General features: G+C 38.6%; 1 protein-coding gene across 4 annotated transcripts in view; it reads left to right on the top strand.

Moving 5' to 3' along the window:
- Positions 1-268: 268 nt before the first annotated feature.
- The window catches only part of MID1 (midline 1), a 388,305-nt gene continuing 375,218 nt past the window's right edge, over positions 269-13,355 (top strand). The window contains exon 1 of one of the 4 annotated variants that reach the window (XM_055377019.2): positions 269-668. The gene's annotated coding sequence lies outside the window, so the exon portion shown is untranslated. The remainder of the gene's footprint in view (positions 669-13,355) is intronic. The other 3 variants (XM_055377024.2, XM_063702812.1, XM_063702811.1) reach the window with 3 other exon arrangements.

Raw genomic sequence — 13,355 nt, 5'->3', positions numbered from 1 at the left:
GAGTCTTATTTGATGGAGGTTTATTCACATTCTCTTTCTGTCACATGTTCTATTCACTTCTTTGAAAATAATCTCAAGTTCAATTACCCTGGTTTTTAAAAACATGAAAGACAACTTATAAAATGTTACACTTTTTTCCCCTACAATGCCTTCAGATAATATGAGGCTGGTCACAGCCCATGATATAAAATACTAACTGTTGACTCACAGTCACACTACAAGGGCCAATTTTACAGACTGCCAGGATAAAGATGATTTTAATTAAATTGCACAAATCCCTTTGTACTGCAACCAAACCCCTATGTAGGCTGATCGACTCTGAGCCATTCTGGTGTGTATAGAGTTAACCAGGTTACCAGGATTCCTAGTTAACTTCTTTCACCAGGAATGCAATTCATGTTTACCTATATAAGGAAACCTGTTAGGCTGACCTGAGTTTGGCGGATTTTTGCGCTGACTGAGAGGCGTGTAAGCACACACCCTGGAGAGGGGGAGTGATTCCGAGCTGGACAGAGCAAGCTTCCTGAACGCCCCAGCCATTCAGCTGATCCGAGGCAAAGAGCCGGCACTTGCCCCAGACCAGCCTGCTTGAAGGACCTACAGGTTTGTCTCTTCCAGATCAGAACTGAGGAACAAAAACCCCCGTCCTGGGAAAAATGGGGAAGCTGGTGAGTCTTACCACTCTCTCTCTGCTTGCTTCTGCTAAGTGGCACGCCTGTCTGCTCTCACCCAGGAAGCAAAGTAAGAGGCGTTGCTCAGCCTCTAACCCCACAGCTCCTTCCTGAACAAATACAATGCTTTGCGAATACCTCCAGACAACTTTTTCTGCCTGTTTTGCACACCGAAAATCCACAGAGGCAATGATTTTTAGCACTTTAGACATTCCAGAGAGTGTTTTTGCTAGGCAAGCGTTTCTATACTATCGTGATGAGCAAACTTTCTCATCTTTGTTACACTCTAAAACAGTGGAAATTAGCCTTGGGGTGCTTTGTGAGGAAGGCTGAGTCCCCAAGGAAGTGATAGTAAATCTAAATGGGGTTTTTAAAACCACAGGCAGTGTGATATTCTGCAAAAGCGTAATTTGTCACTAAAAAGGCAGTCTGAAGGTATCATTTTTCATTCACGCAGCAGCAAAATCCTTGCATCCTGCATATGTAATAAAGGACACCTTCTGAGACACTGAGGAAAAATAGAAGCCGAGCTGGCCTCTTTGTTCTAGACAATGTAAAGAAACTCGCTCTTGCGTTTTGACAAGGAGCGTATGTCTATTTATATATATGGCGAGAACGGTGAATAAAGGCTTTATGTCAAAGGTATTGTGGTCAATTGAGTTAAAATCTGGCTATATTCTATATGTGTACAAAAATCTCAATCTGAATGTAATTAAACATGAAAATGTGAAAGTGTTTAACAGACTTGCAGGGAAATTTTAGTTATACTTGGGAACAGCCAATTGTAAGAGACAACTGGGAAAGGAAAAAAAATGTTTCAGCTGAGTTCTGGGGCATAGGTAAAACTTTTGCAAAGCAAGTCAATTTTTTATAGCTGTCAAAAGTGATTTGGAATCAGGTAAAAAAATTTATTTTTATTTTTTCATGGTGATGTGGTTTTTTGAGTTGAATTAACTTGGATAATTGTGTTGAATGATTTGACTGCTCGTCTTTCAAAGGAATACTGTTGTTTTCTGTCATATACAGACTTAATCCTGAGTTTTGGGAGCAGGTTTGTGCTACTGACTGCAACAAGTGGCACAAAGACTCAATTTCAGATTTCTGATATTATGAAATTAATTGCTTAAGTTAATTTAAAGAAAAGTAATCAGTGCAAACAAGGAGATTTGAGAAAATGACCACGTTTTTAAAAAATGCAAGTCATAGTCCATTCCCTAGTGAGACTATTGATTTCAAACAGGCATTGGCAACTGCCTAGTCATAAGGACAAAAGCTATGGCCAATTTTCTCTAGGATCTTTGACTCTAGAAAGCATAACTTTCGCAAGGACACAGTTTAAATGAAACTTGTTCACCTCTGTGAGAATGAAACATAGAAAAGCACTGTGTATAATACAATAGACATTTTAGTAAATAAAATTCTTAATAGCACAAGCTGCAGAACAGAAGGGACAATGCAAATGTTTTAAAGTTTATCTTTTCAGTGCTGCTCAGAAAAATATGAGTCTTGACATTCTGTTGCTGTTGATGGGAGTCAGCAACCCAGGAGACACAAAACACTATTTTAGAATATACAGTTAATAACAGATGGTTTAATACCAGGTTTTCTCACCCTGCCGATGAGATGGCCCCAAGCCAAATCAGCCAGCACGTCTGCCGTTTTTCCTGTGAGTTGATATGTACATAGTTATTATACACTAATTACACTAACAGCCAAGGGAATATATAACCAGAAAGACAGATAAGTCTCCTGGGGTAAGGAGGGCAAGGGGGCGGTGTATGCATAGGGTTTTTGGATCTCATGTTTAGAATTATCCTTGCCAGTGGCATATGAATTACTGCAGATTACTGGGAGTCTCACGGCTAGAATCTACTCATCCCCGGCTCCTCAGCAGCCTGTTTGGGGGTAATAATATTGTTTATGGTATTTAGCACTTTAGTGTTAACAAAGTTCCAGGAGGATTCCTTCTTAAAGATTAAAGTTTTTCCAGTGTCTGAACTAATCCTCCAATTAAAGACAGTTAGGACCTATATTGTTGCATTGACCCTTTCCGAGTCACAGTACTGTGTGCTTGCATGGAGGGTTTAACCAATCGGCAGCCTCCGTAGATCTGCAAGATGTTAGTAGTGCCCTGGTTAAAAGAGGTTGGAAAATACTGGACAAAAACAAACAAACAATGGGAAATAGGTCTTCTCAGAGCCTTAATATGTTCATTTACTAATACGTGTTTTGACTCCCTGAGAGAAGTATAGTGTGCGCCATATGAAGTATGGTTTGCTGCAGACTTACTTGATGGCTCATTTCTAGGCTGATCATTCTGAGAAACATTCTTTAAAACAAAGCTTCTCAATGGATGGACCACAGAGCACTGGTAAATGATGAGTGGGTTGCAGACATACCCAGTCGTTGACCCCTCTTGGCACATGGGCCATCAGGCTGTGGCTGGCCTGAGCTGATCCCTGGAAGGTTATTTCTGGATCACATAGCTTCCTCAGTTTACCTCCATATATGGTGCAGATTGCATCAATTTCTCTGTCATGATGTGCTAAAGTTAGGAAACTGCCTTTGACAATCTAGGCCCAGAATATTGCTCAAACCAGTCAAAATACCCCAACACTGTATTAACTTGGGCCTGGGGGCTCATGCAATCATGAGAGTGTTAAGGCCCTCTGCATGTTATCCAGTTTGTCCTCTTTATTTTATAAAGAATTTAATGATGTGTTCTATAGTGTGTGTATGTATGTGTGTATGTGTGTGTGCTATTCTATTCTTAGAAGTTTCCTGAACAACTGATGGCAAAGTGCTTCATGGAATCCTTTCTAACATTTGGTTATTGCTTATACTTCCCTTTCTCAAACTGCTATCAGAGTTTGTTTGGCTGGGATTCTCCCACCACTAATATGGCTTAGTCCAGGGGCGATGGACATAAAAGAACCTGGCTTTAAAGGTTATTTGTTAAATTCAAATCCTTTTCTTGGGCACTGTACCAAATTTGTACACAGCATTTCTATCACTGGTGAACTTTCTCTGGCTTCCTCTGCCTACCATTTGACATCAATTATCTTTCAAAAACATTTTTTGCATTATTAATTCCTGTTACGTTCATTCAGCAAATATTTATTGAGTGCCTTTTGAAGTCCTATGCTAAGTACTCTGGAGGAAAAATGGGTATATAAGAGACAGATGAATTTAAACCAAGTCTTCATGCAATGGTTAGCATTTCTGCAAAGAGAAATCTCATTACCTGAATGGTGCAAGATGTGAAACATGATTTGCTGCAAACTTACTTGATCACTCACTCTTTTGCTAATCGTTCTCTAAATCAGAGCTTCCCAACTGGTGGCCACAAAACACTGGTGGGCAATGAACAAGTAACTGATACGTCAAGATATTCATGCTTTCACTGACCAGATGATTTCCATGTCAGATAATGCCAGGTAGATGCCAATAAACTTGGTGTGTTTATAGAGGAAAGACCACTTGATTCTCCCTGCAGAGCGTCTATAAATAACTGAGAGTTGGATGATGCCAGTTTATATTTTGTTAATGTAATTTTCAAAACCGCTCTCTTTGGGGTTGTCAAGTATTCCTGGGGTGCCACATGGAGAAGAGCTACTTCCATAGTACTAGGTAACTTGAGAGCTTTTATAATGGCTTGTAATCACTGGAAATTATTAGCGTACAAGTTTCGGTAACAATTCTTATAAAGTAGGCAAGAGCAGCTGCCATTACTTCTAAGGTCATACCTGTAAGGCTTAGAATTGGGGACTATGAATTAATAATGAGTTTGCACCAGTAGGATTTTCCAAGTACCTAAGGCATTAGTAAAACCAGTTTAAAATATATTTATATTTGAGGAAAGGTTAGCTGGTGAGGTGATAGTCAGGACTATGACTTCTAGTTAAATGTAAAAGTACATTTCCGTTTTTAAATTAATTGCTTGCAATCACATATAAGGGAATCTTCTGTGAATGAAACTTTCAAAGACATTGAGTTACTATAAATATTAATGTCAATGGTTCATTTAATGTTATTTTTATTTTAAAAGAAAATAAAAATGGATTGCTGTGCTTTGGGGAATATACCATTTTCAGAAATGCATGGTACATAATAGCTGAAGCTGCATAAAGAATGGTTCTAACTGTGTGTGAGTTGAGTATACTCACACTCTCTTGTGAGTTGCTCTTCACTTGTCTAAACTTGAGACAAAAATGAAATTAAGCAGAACCTCCTCAAATTGACAGTTTGAGTTTTAACACGTGACAGAATTGGAATTTTGGTCAAAGAGCCTGAGCCAGAAAAGGCTGAATTATTTATAGCTATTGTTCTGCAACAGAGGCCTTGATTATTTTAACCAAAATTATTTCTCCCCCTGAGTATCTAATTGTGCAGTTATTTATATCTGTACTGACACACTCATCATGTATTGCCTTGGGGGAACAAAACAGCATATAAACTACCAGAGAACAGATAACAGGTTTACTCGAACTGATATCCTTGGCTCAATGTTAAGAAACAAAAGAATGGTAGTGTTTCCCAAGTTTCTTCCAGAGCAATGAATGGTGGGTTTGGCCAAGACATTTTAAACTTCTCAGGGATTCAATTTCCTCATCTATCGATGGAGACATAAATACACACTTCATTGGACGGTTATGAGTATTGCAAATGGTCATGTCTGTGAACGCACCTGGCACAATGCTGGGCATGAGGCCAATCAGTAAATATTGGCTGGATCTGAAATGGGTGGGGATAAGTTAGGCACATCGTCAAGTAAACAATTCAGGGGTTGAAGAAGTAGAAGCAGATGCACACTGGTGGCCCTTATGTAATTTTGCCCACTCAATGATTTAAAATTTGTGTTTCAGTGAAGCATGATATACCTTCTAATGTCTTATACCATGTCCTCTGCTTATTGGTGTTACCTGTTTGTCCCTTGTAGGTTTTTGTGTTTGACACCCTTGCTCTAAAGACTTCTTTCTTCTGTAGCAATCTACGTCTTCTCAATGTAGATTTCCCCCTTTTAAGGTGTTTTCTCAAAAGTACCGTATTTTATAAAGCAAAAAATACTCACTTCATACTTATTAATTTAACAGCTTGAAATCTTTTTCACCAGCAATGGCGGGAGGAGCTGGGCTAGCAAATTCATTGGTAAAAGCCACTTGCCCCCCTAGATTACCCTCAGACCCCAGTCTCTTTCTCTAATTCCCCATCCACCAACACCCTACCCCAGCAGAATGTAACATTTAATCTGATGTGGCGTCCAAGATGTGGAGAGAATGTATCCCATGCGCTAACATATCTTGGCAAGAGTTCACTCTTTGCTAAGGCAAGTGGGGGCCATATGGTGTTTGTGTAATGAGGAAGCAGGGCAGCTTTATCAAAGCGTAGATCAAATGGCTCCCTACTTCTGACTTATTTTTATTGAATCTCATATATGATCGATTATAAGATTCAACGCTAAGAAAGAAAAAATTCTTCCAATTAATCTATAACACAGTGTTTTCTTAGCATTTAAATATTTTATGCTAAATTTATTGAAATAACTCTCTAACAGAGAGTTATTCTCTTTTAGAGAGAAATAACTCTCTAACAGAGAGTTATTGGCTGACTATTATTTAGACTGATTATTTAAAAATCATATGTCTCCCCCTGTGCATAAGTAAAATGGAAGATATAGGTGAGATAAACTTTTAAGAAGCTTTAACTTTTCAACTGAGTCGTTGTATCTGTGCTTTTCTGCACCGTGCCAACATACTTTGGGCCAAAATGCAGCATTTTTAAATAAAGAGCTTCTTTCTCTGCATTTCTACTAGAAGATGACGATCAAGACTATATTCTTTCCACAAATGGGCCTACAAGAGAATGCAGTTGTCCATTCATAACCCAAGGAATGCCCATCAAGTTACTACACATCTCAGTGAGCTAATTATTTAACGCTTTAAACATATGCCTACAAATGCATTAAGAACCAGCGCGCTTGGTGGGGTCCATAGGTCTCCTGGGTATCTGTCCGGACAACTTTCTGCCCCAGTACCACCTGAGCCTTGAGAGGATCTCTCTCTCAATCTCTCTCTCTCTCTCTCTCTCTCTCTCTCTCTCTCTGGCTGGTGGGCGGGGTGGGGGTGGGGGTGGGGAGCAGGAATCTTTCCTCCTTCCTTTTTCTTTGAGTGGTTTTACCAGGTGTGCAACTTCTCTTCTCCTAACAGGCAAGGCTTGTTTTAAAATAATGCCTATAGCTTGAATGAACTGACAACAGTAAGAACTGCTATGATCAAGAGAGTTCGTGGGCAGGCATTGACAATTATGTCACAACTGCAGCCTGAGCAGCAACAAATGTAAGATACCTCCCAATATCGGCTGGGTTAAACTGGGAAAGAATTTCCCCAGAGAACTCATGAAATAGGGTGTATCTTCCCCATCTCATGAGAATGACTAAAACATCAGCATTAGAGAATGATTTTGTTGTCTTTTAAGGCATCAAGAGTCTCCTAGTTGAAATCAAATGACTTTAGGGAGAACAACATTTGTAGTTGCCATATTTACTGCTTTGTCATGGATTTCTTTCCAATTAAGACTAAGTAAGAGAGCAAAGTCCCATGAAGATGGGACAAGGAAAGGGATAAGGATGAGAGTAGAGGAATGGAGAGAGGGCAGGAAAAAGATAAAAAGAAGAAAGAGAAGCTTTACATTTGTTCAATAATATTTGTCAAATGCTTTCTCTGAACCAGGCATCATCCTGTGTGCTAAGGCTAAAGTGGAACCTGCATTCAAGTAAATAACAGTCAAGTGTAGGAGACAAACATTGATGAAATATCACACAGACATGACTAAAGGTTCACCTGGAATAAAAGCTATAAAATGAAGGTATATGTTGCCATGTGATTGTAGTAAGAGGATGTAGCTGATCTGCTACAGAGAAAGGCAGAGAAAATTTCCCTGAGAAAGGATTGCTTGAGCTGAGAGCTGGACAGAAAGGACTTGAGGCAGTGTGTTTTCAGGGGTAGGAAATGGCCAGACTCTATGAGGGAGTTTTCAGCAAGGGATGACATAGGTCTTTTGAAAAGTTCACATTGGCAGCAACCTGGAAAATATTAGGTTGTTGCAAAAGTAATCACGGTTTTTGCAGTTAAAAGTAATTACAAAAACCATGATTACTTTTGCATCAACATAGTAGAGCAGATTGGAGGGCCATCAGAGTCAATGTAGGTGAACCAAACAGGAGCCTTGGAAAGCAAAAATAATATCTGCTTGTACTAATATCGTGGTGGTAGAGATGAAGAGAAGTGGATGGATTTCATTTCTATTTTAGAGAGGTGAAATCGAAAGGAGTGGATGATGCATGGGGCAAGGGAGATGATGAGGGACTAGGTGTAAAAACAGACTCTCAGGAATTTGGTTCACATATCTAGAAGGATAGTGGTGTAGGGGACAATGAAAGTTGGCCTGGTTTGGTGGAAGGGAGTAACCTGATTGAGTGGAAAAATGCATGAGCTTTGAGGTGGAAAGTCATGGTGTGGGTTCAAGTCTTAGCTCATCCATTTAGTAGCTGTGTGATGCTGTTTCTCTGAATCTCATTTTCCTCATCTTTAAAAATTAGGTCATAAACACTCACCTCAAGAATTTTTGGGACAATCAAATGAGGTCTACATGAATGAAAATCACTTCATACATGGTCAAATGCCCTACATGTGAGTTACTATTATAACCCACAAATTCATCAGCAATAAAGCCTGGAGGGAGAAGAGCTATTTTCAATAACTTCCTGGGGTGGGATGTGAGGGTCTTGACAGCCAAGATCTCAACACTCTGTAAGTTTACCTAAGTGAAGTTTTCTCCTTGTTGATAATGTACAGGACAGCTATTAACTTCAGTTGTCTGGCGAATTCTTTCTATTTCATTCCAACCCCCTTACCCCCTCCCCTCAACCTGGATTAAGGGATCCCAAATAGGAATAAGCTACATTGCTTTTCTCAGCTGAGATCCCTTATCATTTCTAAGAGGACTATAGGATTTAGAAAATTGTAACCCGAGAGTTTGCACTAACAGATGAGCACACTCCATTAACTTCACGTTCCCAGTAGGGTTTGGGTGAAGGTTTTGCCATTCCGTTTTTCTAGCATCAATTTAGCAAGAGCATTTTATATGACATGTGTAATTCCACTACCCTTGAGTGACCTCAGCGAATTCCTTTCTGGCTTCCAAATATTCTCCCATTAAGGGGAGTCATTAGGCAGTGAAAGCTGCAGCCATAGGGTTAGGAAAACCTTGGAATGGGCAGGTGAGGGGGAGGAGGAGGTTAAACCTTGTGGAATCAAGGTATTAGCTTCCCTTTGTGCAGGTGTTGCATTATAGGATCTAAGTCATTACCAAAATTTATATCTTCTTGCCTTGTTCCTTGTCTTTCCCTTTGTTCTTGGCACACATTATGTAAGTCTCTTTATTTTAGAACTGAACTGTATGTCTATGGTTTGGGCATATGTATGTATTAATAAAACCACATTTATCTTTCACTGAATTCTTAAGAAGCTTAAATTTCCCATCAAGATCCTATTCAGTTATCTAAACGCTTATGTTCCTATAGAAAAACGTGTGGGAGAGAGTGGGAGGCAACCCATTTTGTCATTTCACTTGTGTAATGTTTGGGTGGAAGATTGAGAAGCGTTTGTATGAACTTTCAGATAACTAGATTGCACTTGCTTCTCAGTGTGCATATTTAAGATTTTACTGTATGCACCCAGATTGGGATTTGGGTGTATGGGAGGGATGAGGATGGAAGTGGAGTGGAAGCTGTTATCTGAAAAAAAAAGTCCTAGCCATGTAAAGACCTTTCTCTTTCCACTACTTTCCCTGCCTTCGTAATTTTTCCTCTACATGACCCATGTTAGCACAAATGGATTTCAAGACAGAAGTGCAATTTTTAAAAAGTCCATTTTAAATCGGAATAGTATGTCCCAAAGGGACTGCCATTTTCACTTCATAAGGACCCACTTGGCTGTGGCTTTGCTGAGTTCAAAGCAGGAGCACTTCATAGAAACTTCTGATTAGTATGTGCAGTAGTAGTTGCTGCAAGCCTGGGTGTTTTTGGAGTCACAGTGCAATAGAAGGAAGGGAGGGATACAGTGTCAAGCCAGAAAATGAGTTCACTTTGTCCATGAATATAGTTACTGCCAATAAATCATTTGCCAATAGTTTGAAGATAATGAAGGAACCTGGCAGAATGATCCAGAGTGAAGGTCCCAGCAAAGAGAAAACATATCAAACATTACAATCAATGAAAAATGGTGAGAATTTCTGTTTCCAGACCCCCAAATAAAGCTCTTGCAGAGATAAAGATGTGAGCTTTGCACACCATCAAGCCTTCTGGTCTGTTTTTCCTGTTCAGAAAGGCTGAAATTAGGGAGGAGGAAGGCCTCTGCCAACAGACTGTAAGTCATAAATTAGTTAATAAAATCTGTCCTGTGTTATCTCTAAAACAGCCTATTTTATATATATTTGTCTATTTGGTTTATTTGTTTCTCTGCTTACCCAGGCTGTATTTTGGTAGCATAAATCAATATATGAGTTTTAGACTATGCAAAAGTTTATTTATAAATGACCTGCCTTCTGTGAATAAAATAATATGTTGTGCATATGTGTGTGTTGTATATAATTTATTGCTATTGATCAATGTTAAATTTAAATTTAAATACATAATACTAATGAGTCCAATGAAATGTACATATTGCTATATTCCAAAATAAAAGAATTAATCTGTATTGTTGCTTCCAAGACCATTTCATGGCTTGTGTAGTTCTAGTAGATTATTTCCATGTATTGGTGTTAGTACAACCAGTTCTTGTTTTATTTACTAGGGTCACTATCAATGATAAAGCAACACTGTTCATATTTATATACATTTCTATGTACATTTTATTTATATATATTATATATATATTATACACACGCACACATACACACACACACACGCAACTGTATGTGTCCATTTGAACATTTTTCTATTTTAAGGAGGGTAAGCTTTAATTATTTTTTACTTTTTTTGAAGTTAGATGAAAGATATAAGAAAATAAAATGTCATACTTTTTTTTAATCTTTAACTTTTATTTGAAGTTCAGGGGTACATGTGCAGGATGTGCAGATTTGTTACATAGGTAAACATGTGCCGTGATGGTTTGCTACACAGATCAACCCATCACCTAGGTATTAAGCCCAGCATGCATTAGCTATTCTTCTTGATGCTCTCCTTCCCCCCACCTCCCCAACAGGCCCCAGAGTGTGTTGTTCCCCCCCAATGTGTCCATGTGTTCTCATCATTCAGTTAGCATGTATAAGCGAGAACATGCAGTGTTTGGTTTTCTGTTCCTGCATTAGTTCGCTGAGGATAATGGCTTCCAGCTCCATCCATGTCCCTGCAAAGGACATGATCTCATTCCTTTTTATGGCTGCATAGTATTCCATGGTGTATATGCACCACATTTTCTTTATCCAGTCTATCATTGATGGGCATTTGGGTTGATTCCATGTCTTTGCTATTGTGAATAGTGCTGCAATGAACATAAGCGTGCATGTATCTTTATAACAGAATTATTTATATTCCTTTGGTTATATATGCAGTAATGGAATTGCTGACTCAAATGGTATTTCTGCCTCTAGATCTTTGAGGAATTGCCACACTGTCTTCCACGATGGTTGAACTAATTTACACTCCTACCAACAGTGTAAAAGTGTTCCTTTTTCTCTACAACCTCTCCAGCATCTGTTGTTCTTTGACTGTTTAATAGTTGCCATTCTGACTGGCATGAGATGATATCTCATTATGGTTTTAATACGCATTTCTCCCTTGATCAGTGATGTTGAGCTTTTTTTCATATGTTTGTTGGCTGCATGTATGTCTTCTTTTGAGAAGTGTCCATTCATGTCCTTTGCTTACTTTGTTTTTTTTCTTGTAAATTTGTTTAAGTTCCTTGTAGACTCTAGATATTAGACCTTTGTAGGATGGACAGAGTGAAAAAATTTTCTCTTATTCTGTAGGCTGTCTATTCACTCTGATGATAGTTTCTTTTTCTGTGCAGAAACTCTTTAATTAGATGTCATTTGTCAATTTTTGCTTTTGTTGCAATTGCTTTTGTCATCTTCATCATGAAATCTTTGCCTGTGCCTATTTCCTGAATGGTATTGCCTAGATTTTCTTCTAGAGTTGTTATAGTTTTGGGATTTACATTTAAGTCTTTAATCCATCTTGAGTTGATTTTTGTATAAGGTATAAGGAAGGGGTCCAGTTTCAGTTCTCTGCATATGGCTAGCCAGTTCTCCCAGCACCATTTATTAAATAGAAAATCCTTTCCCCATTGTTTGTTTTTGTCAGGTTTGTCAAAGATCAGATGATTGCAGGTGTGTGGCCTTACTTCTGAGTTCTCTATTCTGTTCCATTGCTCTATGTGTCTGTTTTTGTACAAGTACCATGCTGTTTTGGTTACTGTGAAAATGCCATAATTTTTTAAGATCAAGTATAATAATTTACAAGATAAGTGGAAGACCAGAGAGGTCAGGGGAGAAAAGAAAAGAAAAAAAATGAGAAAAAAAAAAGATCAGCAAGAGATGTTAGAGGAAGGGAGGTCCCAAAGCAACAAAAACCTACTGCTTTCTCCAGCCAAGCCCATCCCCCATATATAAACAAAAGCCCAGCAAACAAACAGGTGCAGGACTAAGGGATCAAGAAGAGGCAAGCCACAAATTGCTAGAAAATACTGGAGACTGAAAGAGAAAGAGAGAGAAAGGAAGAAAACAAAAGAAAGGGTGAGAAATATGTTTATGGGGAAATGCTTGCAAGTTAAAGAAATCAGCAAAAAGGATAAATAAAGAAGAAAGTAAGAAATGAAAAGTAAACATTAACAAATCAAAAAATAAGAAATGAGACAAACACGGGCATTGTGTTTGAGCTGGTGGATGCTAAAAATACATTGTTCTTTAGGTATCTTTATGAAAGGAGGAGCAAACAGCACAAAAATGAAAGTGGGCAATTAGAAGAAAGCAAGAATAAGACAAAGGGAGCGTTGTTAGTCCACATGCCAAAACAGCCAGCCAACGGGTGAGTGACTTAGTACTAGTGTCCTAGTAGGGTTTTTCCCAGTGAAACTAACCCCTGAAGATGACAAGGCTGTTTTAATCTTTGTAATTAGTCCTATTCCACAATAGTAGTGCAAGTGCAATTTTCTTTTTAAATGTCCCCACTTGAAAAGGCTTGAGTGGCAAGAATCTGGGGCTTCTAAGCTGTGAGGTGTTCCAGAAAAGGTTGGCTTTCCCTACCTTAAAAAAGATTATTCTTAGGCAGTGAATGATAGCTTGGTGGCCTAAAGAGTTAATCCCCACAGATGTCTTCTATACTTCCAGGAGTCATTTATTGAATGAGCAGTATCTGGCCTAATATTTATAAAAATGCTTTAAATTTCTCCAGAAGAAAGGTAAAAGGCCATAGTATCTGGATCCATTCCTACTGTCAAGCTTTACAGAGTACCCAACGCTTGACTTGGTAACTGCCAGGCTTGCAGCTTGCATGTGAAATTTCAAATCCAGTCTCTTGTGAGTTTGGTCTTGCTCATTTATTTTTACTGTGATTTTGCTCATAATAACTTATGTTTACAATTCAGCAACCCAAGGAATTGTTTTTATGACAAATTTTCATGTTAT

The sequence above is a fragment of the Gorilla gorilla genome, chromosome X, assembly GCF_029281585.2.
Source record: "Gorilla gorilla gorilla isolate KB3781 chromosome X, NHGRI_mGorGor1-v2.1_pri, whole genome shotgun sequence".
In the NCBI taxonomy this organism is placed as follows: domain Eukaryota; kingdom Metazoa; phylum Chordata; class Mammalia; order Primates; family Hominidae; genus Gorilla; species Gorilla gorilla.
This window is presented reverse-complemented; position numbering and strand designations above follow the sequence as displayed.